Raw genomic sequence first — 12,574 nt, 5'->3', positions numbered from 1 at the left:
AACAGAGATGTCAAGTTGAGCATTGAGTTGTTTGATGGTGATCCGTCGATCATCTCGAACGAGTATGTTCGCACGCTCCGCCATTGCAGGAGTCACAGCTGTGCACGGCCGGCCCGCACGCGGGAGATCAGACAGTCTTGCTTGACCTTGCGGCGATGATGACACACGCTTTGCCCAACGACTCACCGTGCTTTTTTCCACTGCTAGATCACCGTATACATTCTGCAAGCGCCTATGAATATCTGAGATGCCCTGGTTTTCCGCCAAAAGAAACTCGATCACTGCCCATTGTTTGCAACGCACATCCGTTACAGACGCCATTTTAACAGCTCCGTACAGCGCTGCCACCTATCGGAAGTCAATGAAACTATACGAGACGAAGCGGGAATGTTTGAAAATATTCCACAAGAAATTTCCGGTTTTTTCAACCAAAATTGACCAAGAAAAAAAATGTGTTGCATTACTTATTGAACTGCCCTCGTACATTTATCATCTTTGTTGAACCCTGGGTTAAAAATTTTCACATAATTTCCAGGTAAATAATGAAAACTGTAGGCAGACAGAACATAGTTAACAATTTTTTCTTTATCTTGATTTCCTGGAATGTTTACTTGGACGCCAGTAGATGAATTACTGAACGCTATTAAATACAGCCCATCAGGTTTATTATAAGCTAACTGATAATTTACACCACATAGACGTGATTGACACAGTATTGTTAAATACTGTTTGTTGGCATTTAATAGGCTTAATCTTCCATATAGTTAAAAAACATGGATTCGTTAGCAGTATATTGTAGCCTCCAGTGTGATGATCACGTGGTCTTGTCAAAATCCCAAAAACAGACGAAATCTCTTGAACACATAAGATTCTTTTATGATTTCTGATGAGGGTAGCAAATAAGAAAACAAGATTTGCTCTAAAAATGATTTATTGATTAATGTATATACATTTACACCGAAAACAGCTTACTGCATTTATTTGGTTTAGTTTGATCAAGGTCCAGATTAATTTTTAACTTATTATTCAAATCTACATTCGAAAAATATAACTTTCTCCAGCCAGTAATTTGACCAAAACAACGTAAGTATGTTCTCAAATTCTAATACATATCTAATTCTTTTCCTATAAACTATCACTTGTATGATCTTCACATTTAGCTTCATTCCTTATTTCAATTCCTTATGCCTTTTAATTTTGTCTTTTATTCTATGCACTACACTATAGTTCAAGCATTCCACATCTTTTTAGGTGTACGTCGCCAACTCTTCTGCTGCACATTATTTTGGAATCTGCATTAGAACTTTAAATCTCCCTCTTTTGCAAGTGAATTGTCATTAAACGTAGTTATTCCGTTGGATTTCAATTCCGCAAATTGCTTTTCTGTTGCTGGGTGCACAGTACCCAGTTTACTACATGTTTATACAATATAACAGTTCTTTTTAAACAGGTGCTAATGAGAATGCAGCTACTCGAACCCATTGATATTTACAGTAAATGCTGATACCTTTTATTCCTCAGTCATATCCACATTTTCCCACATACTGTGTCATATTCAATTTTTCCGTAATTTGTAAGCCATGTTTGCATACCAGCGATGGCTTGGTCTTTTTCCAGTAGCAGTTTAATGTCTTCCTTCATGACTGTTGATTGTGTCAAATAATCGTTTCGGTTTTCTTACTTCAGTCGCTTACAGCTCATTAACTGTATGCAAATCAGTAATTTATTTAATAGGAAATGATTTAAGTCTGTTTGAATATTTGTTACTTCTCTTAATGCCTGTGTAATAATATTATTCTTGGAAATCAGTACTTATTCAACAGTAATTATATTTAATGGTATTGTGGAGAAAAATGTCCTAGACAGAGAAAAATTTGTTTCTCCAGTTTTGTCGTAACACTTACGTGTAACACTTATGTCATTATTGTTGGAGCCTCGGTTAAAAACTGCCACATACTTTACAGGTAAATAATGAAAACTATAGGCAGACAGAAAATAGTTTATAGTCATTGTTTGGTCTTAATTGGCTGGAACAATTAATTGTACACCGTTTTTCTCTTGGGTATTCCTATTGTACCTAAATTGTAAAACTCTGCTAAACATCACTAAGCAACTTATCTGTAAGTTCTTCAATAGTTTAGCCACACAGAAGCGATTGGTATAGAATACAGTAGAGCACACTGAAAATATTGTTTGTTTGTGTTTAATATACTTCGCCAGTTTTCCACAGGCTCAGACCGACCATTTTGTAGTTATACGTATATTGTAGCCTACAGTCTGGTGATCCAATTTTCTTTAACTGAGAAAGACGTAAAAGTTTTTTGTAGCTACATGGCTGGAAAATTTACAAAATCGATAAGACATTACCGATATCTTCGTTCAGTTCTGGGGTTGCTAATAACAGCAACAATGAGGTACCTGTCGTCTACAAGAAGCTGCTGTAAGATTCCAGGCAGCTGGTCCACCAGGACATCCATTTTGAAGTCAGCCAGCTCCACTTTATATTGCGCAGACACAGAATTTTTGTATTTCCACAAAATGGTTTCAACTGCGTCCTTTCCAATTTTTCTTTGTATTCCTTTTGCTGTCACATTATCGTTCCATGCAGGAGGATTTCCGTCTTTAACGTAAGTGACCATTCTTTCTCCAATCGTTCTGGACAGTCCTCTAGGTCATGAACTTGAGCCACCATAATACTGTCACAACACGGTCCTGTAATGAGAGTAAGCACATTCAAATTCTTTTTGTTAATGGGAGCTTCATTGTCGATGTAGTTGATATTACTAATATCAGTAACAAGATTGCCTTGTTTTCCAGTAATCACCACAAATCAAAGCTTCGGAAAATGAACTTGTCTTCTTCTCAAGAAACTGAGGTGTGTTAGGTAACATGAAGGGAGCCCTGTTCATACTTCATGCTACAGCAGAACACTGATCAGATATCACTATTAAGACTTCTTATATACGCCATATTTTGAGATGATGGCACTTCCGGTCATGTGATCATGATGTCACTTCCAGAAACAAGCTCTAAATTTGCTTTTACTTGCAATGCAATTGTAAGTAACCTCTACTTGATAACAGGATCGAGTGTGCAGTAAGCCTTCACATGCAGAGTGAATCTCAAACACACTGAAAACATTTTGGAGATTGTTCAAGGATTCTTTTTCCTACTTTTTCATAAGGGATTCATAGCCTCCAGTTACTCATTGCAGAGTAATAATGTAATTATGATTTATTCGGTTGGTATCTCCAATTACCTATGTTTCAATAACAGTGCCAGTAACATGAAACCACAAAAATACCCTGATCAGCCAGAACATTATGACCACCTGCCTAATATCCAGCAATTCCGCGTCTGGCAAGGATAACAGTGGCGACGCATCGTTGAAATGAAGTAATGTGGCCTTGGTAGATCGCTGGAGAGAGTTTGCGCCACATCTACACACACAAGACAAATAATTCCCGGAAACTCCGGGGAAGGTGGCGATGAGCTCTGACGTCATGATCAATAACATCCCAGATTTGTTGAAACGGTTTCAGATCTGACGAGTTGAGGGACCACCACGTCAACTGGAGATGACCACCATGTTCCTCGAACCACGCCACATGTGACATGGCCCATTATCTTGTTGAAAAATGGCACTGTTGTCGGGAGACTTGATTGCCATAAAGGGGTGTACGTGGTCTGCAACCAGTGTTCAATACTCCTTGGCCATCATGGTGCTTTGCACGAACTCCAGTGGACTCATGGAGGCCCATGTGAATATCCAGAGTATAATGGGGACCCCACCAGCTTGTCTCTGCCCCACAGTGTAAGTGTCAAGGAGCTGTTGCCCTGCAAGACGACGGATTCGCGCTCTCCCATCGGCCAAATGAAGAAGGTATCGGGTTTTGTCAGAACATGCAACGCTCTGCCAATGAGCCAGCGTCCAGTACCGATGACCACATGCCCATTTCAGTCACAGTTGCCAACGCCGTGGTTATAACATTAGCACATGCGTGGATTGTTAGCTGCAGAATCCCACTATTAGTAGTTTTCAGTGCACTGTGTGTTCAAGCACACTTGTACCCTGTCCTTCATTCAAGTGTGATGTTGGTTCTACGACAGTTCGCCGTCTGTCCTTTCTTACGAGTCTGCCCAGCCTACGACGTCCGACATCTGTAATGGGGGGGGGGGGGGGGGGGAGGTGGCCGTCAAACCCACGATGCCTGAATGTACTTCCACCTTGGTTTCGCCACGTGTTGAAGACATTTACCACAGCACTCCTTGAACTCCCGAAATGCTCTTGCCAAGCCTCCAGACCATCACAATCTAGCATCGGTCAAACTCAGATAGGTCACATGCCTTCCCCATCCTACACACGGACAGCACGTTCACTGATACTACATACACCATGCACGTGTCTGATTAACGGTCATTCCTCGCAGAGTGACGCTCCTATCGCCTGGACGGGTTTACATCGGTAGTAGGTCGGTGGTCGTAACGCTCTGGCCTATTAATGTATACAATGCAAAGCAGAGAGTGAGGCAGCAACCCTTAGATGCAAAAGTTATGTTAATTGGTTGTAAGGTGGGTGTTGATGCAGGAATAGCTCAAGAGATCGATGTGACCTGGGTGTACAAACCCCTTTATTGTCTGCACCTGAAACGGTGAAATCCCAACATGTGGGGTTTGCGGATGCAGGCTCTCTCTGCAGAGTAGCAAAACACTATGCTGAATCCCAGACAATGTTGCAGTGATTGGGGAGTGGGGGGGGGGGGGGGGGGGAATGAAGAGGCAAACGATGTGGAGCACTAGTGGTGGTCCAGATTTCGCCTGACGTGGCAGTAGATACCGGCCGGGTGCAGCCTCGGGAATGGAGTGTGGCTGATCCCTCTGCAACAGCGATGCCTACGACCTGCGGATTCTAGAGCAATGTTTTGCATATTCAATTGTTTAATTAAAATGTCCCTACCTCCCTGCCGCCGTTGGATAAGCAGCTGCAGCAGTAATTCGTATACTCCTAGCTCACTCATTTGTTACATAGTTTAATTCTTAATTTCTTTGCGTGTTTTTGGTACTTGCATTGTTTAATTCATAAATTTCGGGCGTATTATAGTATTTGAGAGTTGTAGCATCGCGTTTTAGTACCTGAATAGTGTAAAATCGCGTAGTCTCCTTCCGCCGCCGAGCAGTGTGTCAGCAGTGCGCAAGTAGCAGCATTACTGCATTTACTAGGCAATCTTGTATTTTAATAACCGTTTAAATTTTGTGTCGATTTGTTTGCGCTCTCTGTAGATTAGTTCAGACGTTCTTTGCACAACAGTTTTTAGCATGGATAGGGACTGCAACTGCTGTTTTCGGATGCAGGCTGAGTTGGCATCCCTTCGCTCCCAGCTTCAGGCAGTGTTGGCTTCGGTCACACAGCCTGAGGCTGTTGCCAATGGGCATCACTGTGGGGTTCCGGATGGGGGTTTGTCGGGGACGGCCAGCTCGTCCCACGCATCCCCCGATCGGCTCTACGACTGTGGTTACCCGGGATACTGCCCGCATTGAGGCTGATCCCTCACCTGTGGTAGAGTGGGAGGTCGTCTCAAAGTGTGGCAGGGGGCGAAAGACATTCCGGAGGGCTGAACGGAAGGCCTCTCCAGTTTGTCTGACGAACCGGTTCCAGGCTCTGTCTCAGGCTGATACTGATCTTCGGCCTGACATGGCTGCTTGTCCTGTTCCAGAGGTTGCCCCTCACTCTGCAAGATCCGGGCGGTCGCAGAGGGTGGGCTTACTGGTAGTTGGGAGCTCCAACGTCAGGCGCGTAATGGGTCCCCTTAGGGATATGGCAGCAAGAGAGGGGAAGAAAACCAATGTGCACTCCGTGTGCATACCGGGGGGAGTCATTCCAGATGTGGAAAGGGTCCTTCCAGATGCCATGAAGGGTACAGGGTTCACCCATCTGCAGGTGGTCGCTCATGTCGGCACCAATGATGTGTGTCGCCATGGATCGGAGGAAATCCTCTCTGGCTTCCGGCGACTATCTGATTTGGTGAAGACTGCCAGTCTCGCTAGCGGGATGAAAGCAGAGCTCACCATCTGCAGCATCGTCGACAGGACTGACTGCGGACCTTTGGTACAGAGCCGACTGGAGGGTCTGAATCAGAGGCTGAGACGGTTCTGCGACCGTGTGGGCTGCAGATTCCTTGACTTGCGCCATAGGGTGGTGGGGTTACGGGTTCCGCTGGATAGGTCAGGAGTCCACTACACGCAACAAGCGGCTACACCGGTAGCAGGGGTTGTGTGGCGTGGGCTGGGCGGTTTTTTAGGTTAGATGGCCTTGGGCAAGTACAGAAAGGGCAACAGCCTCAACGGTTGCGGGGCACAGTCAGGACATGCGGGGACCAAGCAGCAATCGGTATTGTAATTGTAAACTGTCGAAGCTGCGTTGGTAAAGTACCAGAACTTCAAGCGCTGATAGAAAGCACCGAAGCTGAAATCGTTATAGGTACAGAAAGCTGGCTGAAGCCAGAGATAAATTCTGCCGAAATTTTTACAAAGGTACAGACGGTGTTTAGAAAGGATAGACTGCATGCAACCGGTGGTGGAGTGTTCGTCGCTGTTAGTAGTAGTTTATCCTGTAGTGAAGTAGAAGTGGATAGTTCCTGTGAATTGTTATGGGTGGAGGTTACACTCAACAACCGAGCTAGGTTAATAATTGGCTCCTTTTACCGACCTCCCGACTCAGCAGCATTAGTGGCAGAACAACTGAGAGAAAATTTGGAATACATTTCACACAAATTTTCTCAGCATGTTATAGTCTTAGGTGGAGATTTCAATTTACCAAATATAGACTGGGACACTCAGATGTTTAGGACGGGTGGTAGGGACAGAGCATCGAGTGACATTATACTGAGTGCACTATCCGAAAATTACCTCGAGCAATTAAACAGAGAACCGACTCGTGGAGATAACATCTTGGACCTACTGATAACAAACAGACCCGAACTTTTCGACTCTGTACGTGCAGAACAGGGAATCAGTGATCACAAGGCCGTTGCAGCATCCCTGAATATGGAAGTTAATAGGAATATAAAAAAAGGCAGGAAGGTTTATCTGTTTAGCAAGAGTAATAGAAGGCAGATTTCAGACTACCTAACAGATCAAAACGAAAATTTCTGTTCCGACACTGACAATGTTGAGTGTTTATGGAAAAAGTTCAAGGCAATCATAAAATGCGTTTTAGACAGGTACGTGCTGAGTAAAACTGTGAGGGACAGGAAAAGCCCACCGTGGTACAACAACAAAGTTAGGAAACTACTGCGAAAGCAAAGAGAGCTTCACTCCAAGTTTAAACGCAGCCAAAACCTCTCAGACAACAGAAGCTAAACGATGTCAAAGTTAGCGTAAGGAGGGCTATGCGTGAAGCATTCAGTGAATTCGAAAGTAAAATTCTATGTGGCGGTAAGTGGCTCGAAACAGCATATCCAGACACTCCGGGATGATGAAGGCATTGAAACAGAGGATGACACGCGTAAAGCTGAAATACTAAACACCTTTTTCCAAAGCTGTTTCACAGAGGAAGACCGCACTGCAGTTCCTTCTCTAAATCCTCGCACAAACGAAAAAATGGCTGACATCGAAATAAGTGTCCAAGGAATAGAAAAGCAACTGGAATCACTCAACAGAGGAAAGTCCACTGGACCTGACGGGACACCAATTCGATTCTGCACAGAGTATGCAAAAGAACTTGCCCCCTTCTAACAGCCGTGTACCGCAAGTCTCTAGAGGAACGGAAGGTTCCAAATGATTGGAAAAGAGCACAGGTAGTCCCAGTCTTCAAGAAGGGTCGTCGAGCAGATGCGCAAAACTATAGACCTATATCTCTGACGTCGATCTGTTGTAGAATTTTAGTATATGTGTTTTGCTCGAGTATCATGTCGTTTTTGGAAACCCAGAATCTACTATGTAGGAATCAACATGGATTCCGGAAACAGCGATCGTGTGAGACCCAACTCGCTTTATTTGTTCATGAGACCCAGAAAATATTAGATACAGGCTCCCAGGTAGATGCTTTTTTCTTGACTTCCGGAAGACGTTCGATACAGTTCCGCACTGTCGCCCGATAAACAAAGTAAGAGCATACGGAATATCAGACCAGCTGTGTGGCTGGATTGTAGAGTTTTTAGCAAACAGAACACAGCATGTTGTTAGCAACGGAGAGACGTCTACAGACGTTAAAGTAACCTCTGGCGTGCCACAGGGGAGTGTTATGGGACCATTGCTTCTCACAATATATATAAATGACCTAGTAGATAGTGTCGGAAGTTCCATACGGCTTTTCGCGGATGATGCTGTACTATACAGAGAAGTTGCAGCATTAGAAAATTGTAGCGAAATGCAGGAAGATCTGCAGCGGATAGGCACTTGGTGCAGGGAGTGGCAACTGACCCTTAACATAGACAAATGTAATGTACTGCGAATACATAGAAAGAAGGATCCTTTATTGTATGATTATATGATAGCGGAACAAATACTGGTAGCAGTTACTTCTGTAAAATATCTGGGAGTATGCGTGCGGAACGATTTGAAGTGGAATGATCATATAAAATTAATTGTTGGTAAGGCGGGTACCAGGTTGAGATTCATTGGGAGAGTCCTTAGAAAATGTAGTCCATCAGCAAAGGAGGTGGCTTACAAAACAATCGTTCGACCTATACTTGAGTATTGCTCATCAGTGTGGGATCCGTACCAGATCGGGTTGGCGGGGGAGATAGAGAAGATCCAAAGAAGAGCGGCGCGTTTCGTCACAGGGTTATTTGGTAAGCGTGATAGCGTTACGGAGATGTTTAACAAACTCAAGTGGCAGACTCTGCAAGAGAGGCGCTCTGCATCGCGGTGTAGCTTTCTGTCCTGGTTTCGAGAGGGTGCGTTTCTAGATGAGGTATCGAATATATTGCTTCCCCCTGCTTATACCTCCGGAGGAGATCACGAATGTAAAATTAGAGAGATTAGAGCGCGCACGGAGGCTTTCAGACAGTCGTTCTTTCCGCGAACCATACGCGACTGGAACAGGAAAGGGAAGTAATGACAGTGGCACGTAAAGTGCCCTCCGCCACACACCATTGGGTGGCTTGCGGAGTATAAATGTAGATGTAGATGTAGATGTACCTGAGCATAACTGTTTAAATAAAAAAATCAAACGTTCCTGCTCGAGCAATACATAAAACCGTTCCTGCTTCTGAGTCACACACAATCGTGGTGGCAGTGGCAGCAGTAGTGGCATAGCCCAATTGTGCTCAATTATTTTAACAAAGTTAAATATATAACATTAAGACATGTAAACATCTCGGAAAAGGAGGGAGGGGGGAGGCATGAGGGCACAAATGGTTCAAATGGCTCTGAGCACTATGGGACGTAACTTCTGAGGACCTCAGTCCCCTGGAACTTAGAACTATTTAAACCTAAGTAACCTAAGGACATCACACACACCCATGCCCGAGGCAGGATTCGAACCTGCGACCGTAGCGGTGGCGCGGTTCTAGACTGTAGCGCCTAGAAGCGCTCGGCTACCCCGGCCGGCTGACGGTACATGTTGTTTGTGCCAGACTGTGCTGGGGTTAGGATGGAGGAAGAAATACTTCATCTGTACCAAAGGTGCCCGTACGGTTGGGAGGGTGTGGGGTGACCTTGAGGAGGAGTGGCGAAATCCGTTGCTGTCTATGAACTCCCATAGACCCCGTTCCAGAGTTTTATTACTCTAATCTTGTTTTCATAATCGCTAAAGAAGCAATAAATAGGGCAATTTAGTATATTCCTGGATTCCTCTCTTGAAGATAGTATTTGAAACCTTGTAGGCTTTTGTAGAACAGTTTCTGTCTTCAAGGGCCTTGTAATATTATTGCATATGAGGTATTTGTCGTAAAAGAAAAGGACAGCCAACGAGCTGCAGTTCGTAAAAATACTAAGCATCACAGCACGAGAGTAGAGACGAATATTTTTATAAAGTGCGCCTATACCAAGATGCGCGTCCAGAGTTTAAATATTCTAAATAAACACTATGACCCACTGGGCGCTGATATTTAAAATAATTACCGCAGCGCTTGATAGCAAGAAACTGCAAAAAAGAAGAAAGAACAATCTATCTTTTGTTAAGAAATATTCTAGAGACTTCATTATCCCTTGTACTTTTGGTCCCCGACATGTTAAGACGTACTACATAGCACTGCTACAACATGTATTTTTATTTTGTGTAAAGACTATGTGAAACGACAACAAACATTTCTGTAACTCGGGTGAGGATACAACGTACTTACGCACACGCAAGGACATTTAATTTTAAGAAGGAACAGACTGACAAAGCAGCGATTATTGGACTGCGCCATGTACAAAAGAAATATCAGATGTTAAGTCATGCATTTATTGTGTGTTTGTCAATGTCTAGCAGTTTAAAGCCAATTTGTTCAAAATATATTAATATTTTACAATGCAGTAATTTTCTTCCTATGCTTTTCTTTCACTAACCAAAAATGATGTTCAAATTGTATATGAGCTTTGTTACAGGTTCGCTCTTTATCGCGGTGTCTCAATTGTATTTGGGACACCACTAATGTGTTCAACTTCCGATCTGTTAATCTTTCTCCTACGAAATTCCACTAATTTGATTTCATTTCCATTTTTATATTCGAATAGATCCCTTAGGTATTTTGATCGAAGATTCTGATTGCGTGAAGGCAATCCGGGTCAAAAGGTCAATTAAGAAAATCCCTTCGCGTAATCAATCCGTACGTCTCCTGAACACAATCGAGAACTGACGCATCGGTGACCAATTAATAATCTCTCACTCTTTTTAAGTCGTACTAAAAAACAGCCACACAGGATAGCCGTAAGAAGTCAATCCAGCGTTAGGTTGCATTTTGTCAGTAAATATTACCAACAAACAGTGACAGCATCATTATTATTATTTACTAATATTTATTATACAGAATAAGAAAGTTCCTAACGCCAGAGTATGCAATCTAAGTTTTGTAAATTTCTCCCTGACACTCTCCCACGGCTTAAAACAAACCTGTCCTGTTTATATGTTGCCTATTCCTGGTAGTCTTATCTGGTTTTGGTCCTTCAGATTTGAGCAATATTCTAACATGGGTCATGCAAGTATTTTGTAAGCAGTTTCCGTTGTCGACTGACTACATTTTACTAATTCTACCACTGAATCGAAGTTTACCATCTACTTTATCTGCAAATGAGCATTTCTGATCGTTTAGTTTCATATCCGTATTAAATGTTACGCCGAAGGATCTGTATGAGGTCACTGTGAGGCGTAGTAATAGTAGTGGATCCTATTTCTTTCCGTTGTTCGTTTCTTATTGGATCATTAACCAAAGTACATAACTAAAGATGTGTGGTATATTAATGTTCTATGGAGTAACTTCCAATCTGTTAACAAAATTAGTCTTTCAGTACACTATTGAGTGTCACACCGTGTGGTCGCTCATTCCGTATTAATTACGTGCTTAAATAGTGTAAATACACTCCTGGAAATTGAAATAAGAACACCGTGAATTCATTGTCCCAGGAAGGGGAAACTTTATTGACACATTCCTGGGGTCAGATACATCACATGATCACACTGACAGAACCACAGGCACATAGACACAGGCAACAGAGCATGCACAATGTCGGCACTAGTACAGTGTATATCCACCTTTCGCACCAATGCAGGCTGCTATTCTCCCATGGAGACGATCGTAGAGATGCTGGATGTAGTCCTGTGGAACGGCTTGCCATGTCATTTCCACCTGGCGCCTCAGTTGGACCAGCGTTCGTGCTGGACGTGCAGACCGCGTGAGACGACGCTTCATCCAGTCCCAAACATGCTCAATGGGGGACAGATCCGGAGATCTTGCTGGCCAGGGTAGTTGACTTACACCTTCTAGAGCACGTTGGGTGGCACGGGATACATGCGGACGTGCATTGTCCTGTTGGAACAGCAAGTTCCCTTGCCGGTCTAGGAATGGTAGAACGATGGGTTCGATGACGGTTTGGATGTACCGTGCACTATTCAGTGTCCCCTCGACGATCACCAGTGGTGTACGGCCAGTGTAGGAGATCGCTCCCCACACCATGATGCCGGGTGTTGGCCCTGTGTGCCTCGGTCGTATGCAGTCCTGATTGTGGCGCTCACCTGCACGGCGCCAAACACGCATACGACCATCATTGGCACCAAGGCAGAAGCGACTCTCATCGCTGAAGACGACACGTCTCCATTCGTCCCTCCATTCACGCCTGTCGCGACACCACTGGAGGCGGGCTGCACGATGTTGGGGCGTGAGCGGAAGACGGCCTAACGGTGTGCGGGACCGTAGCCCAGCTTCATGGAGACGGTTGCGAATGGTCCTCGCCGATACCCCAGGAGCAACAGTGTCCCTAATTTGCTGGGAAGTGGCGGTGCGGTCCCCTACGGCACTGCGTAGGATCCTACGGTCTTGGCGTGCATCCGTGCGTCGCTGCGGTCCGGTCCCAGGTCGACGGGCACGTGCACCTTCCGCCGACCACTGGCGACAACATCGATGTACTGTGGAGACCTCACGCCCCACGTGTT

This window comes from Schistocerca cancellata, chromosome 8 (assembly GCF_023864275.1).
Source record: "Schistocerca cancellata isolate TAMUIC-IGC-003103 chromosome 8, iqSchCanc2.1, whole genome shotgun sequence".
In the NCBI taxonomy this organism is placed as follows: domain Eukaryota; kingdom Metazoa; phylum Arthropoda; class Insecta; order Orthoptera; family Acrididae; genus Schistocerca; species Schistocerca cancellata.
Note: the sequence above shows the minus strand (reverse complement) of the source record.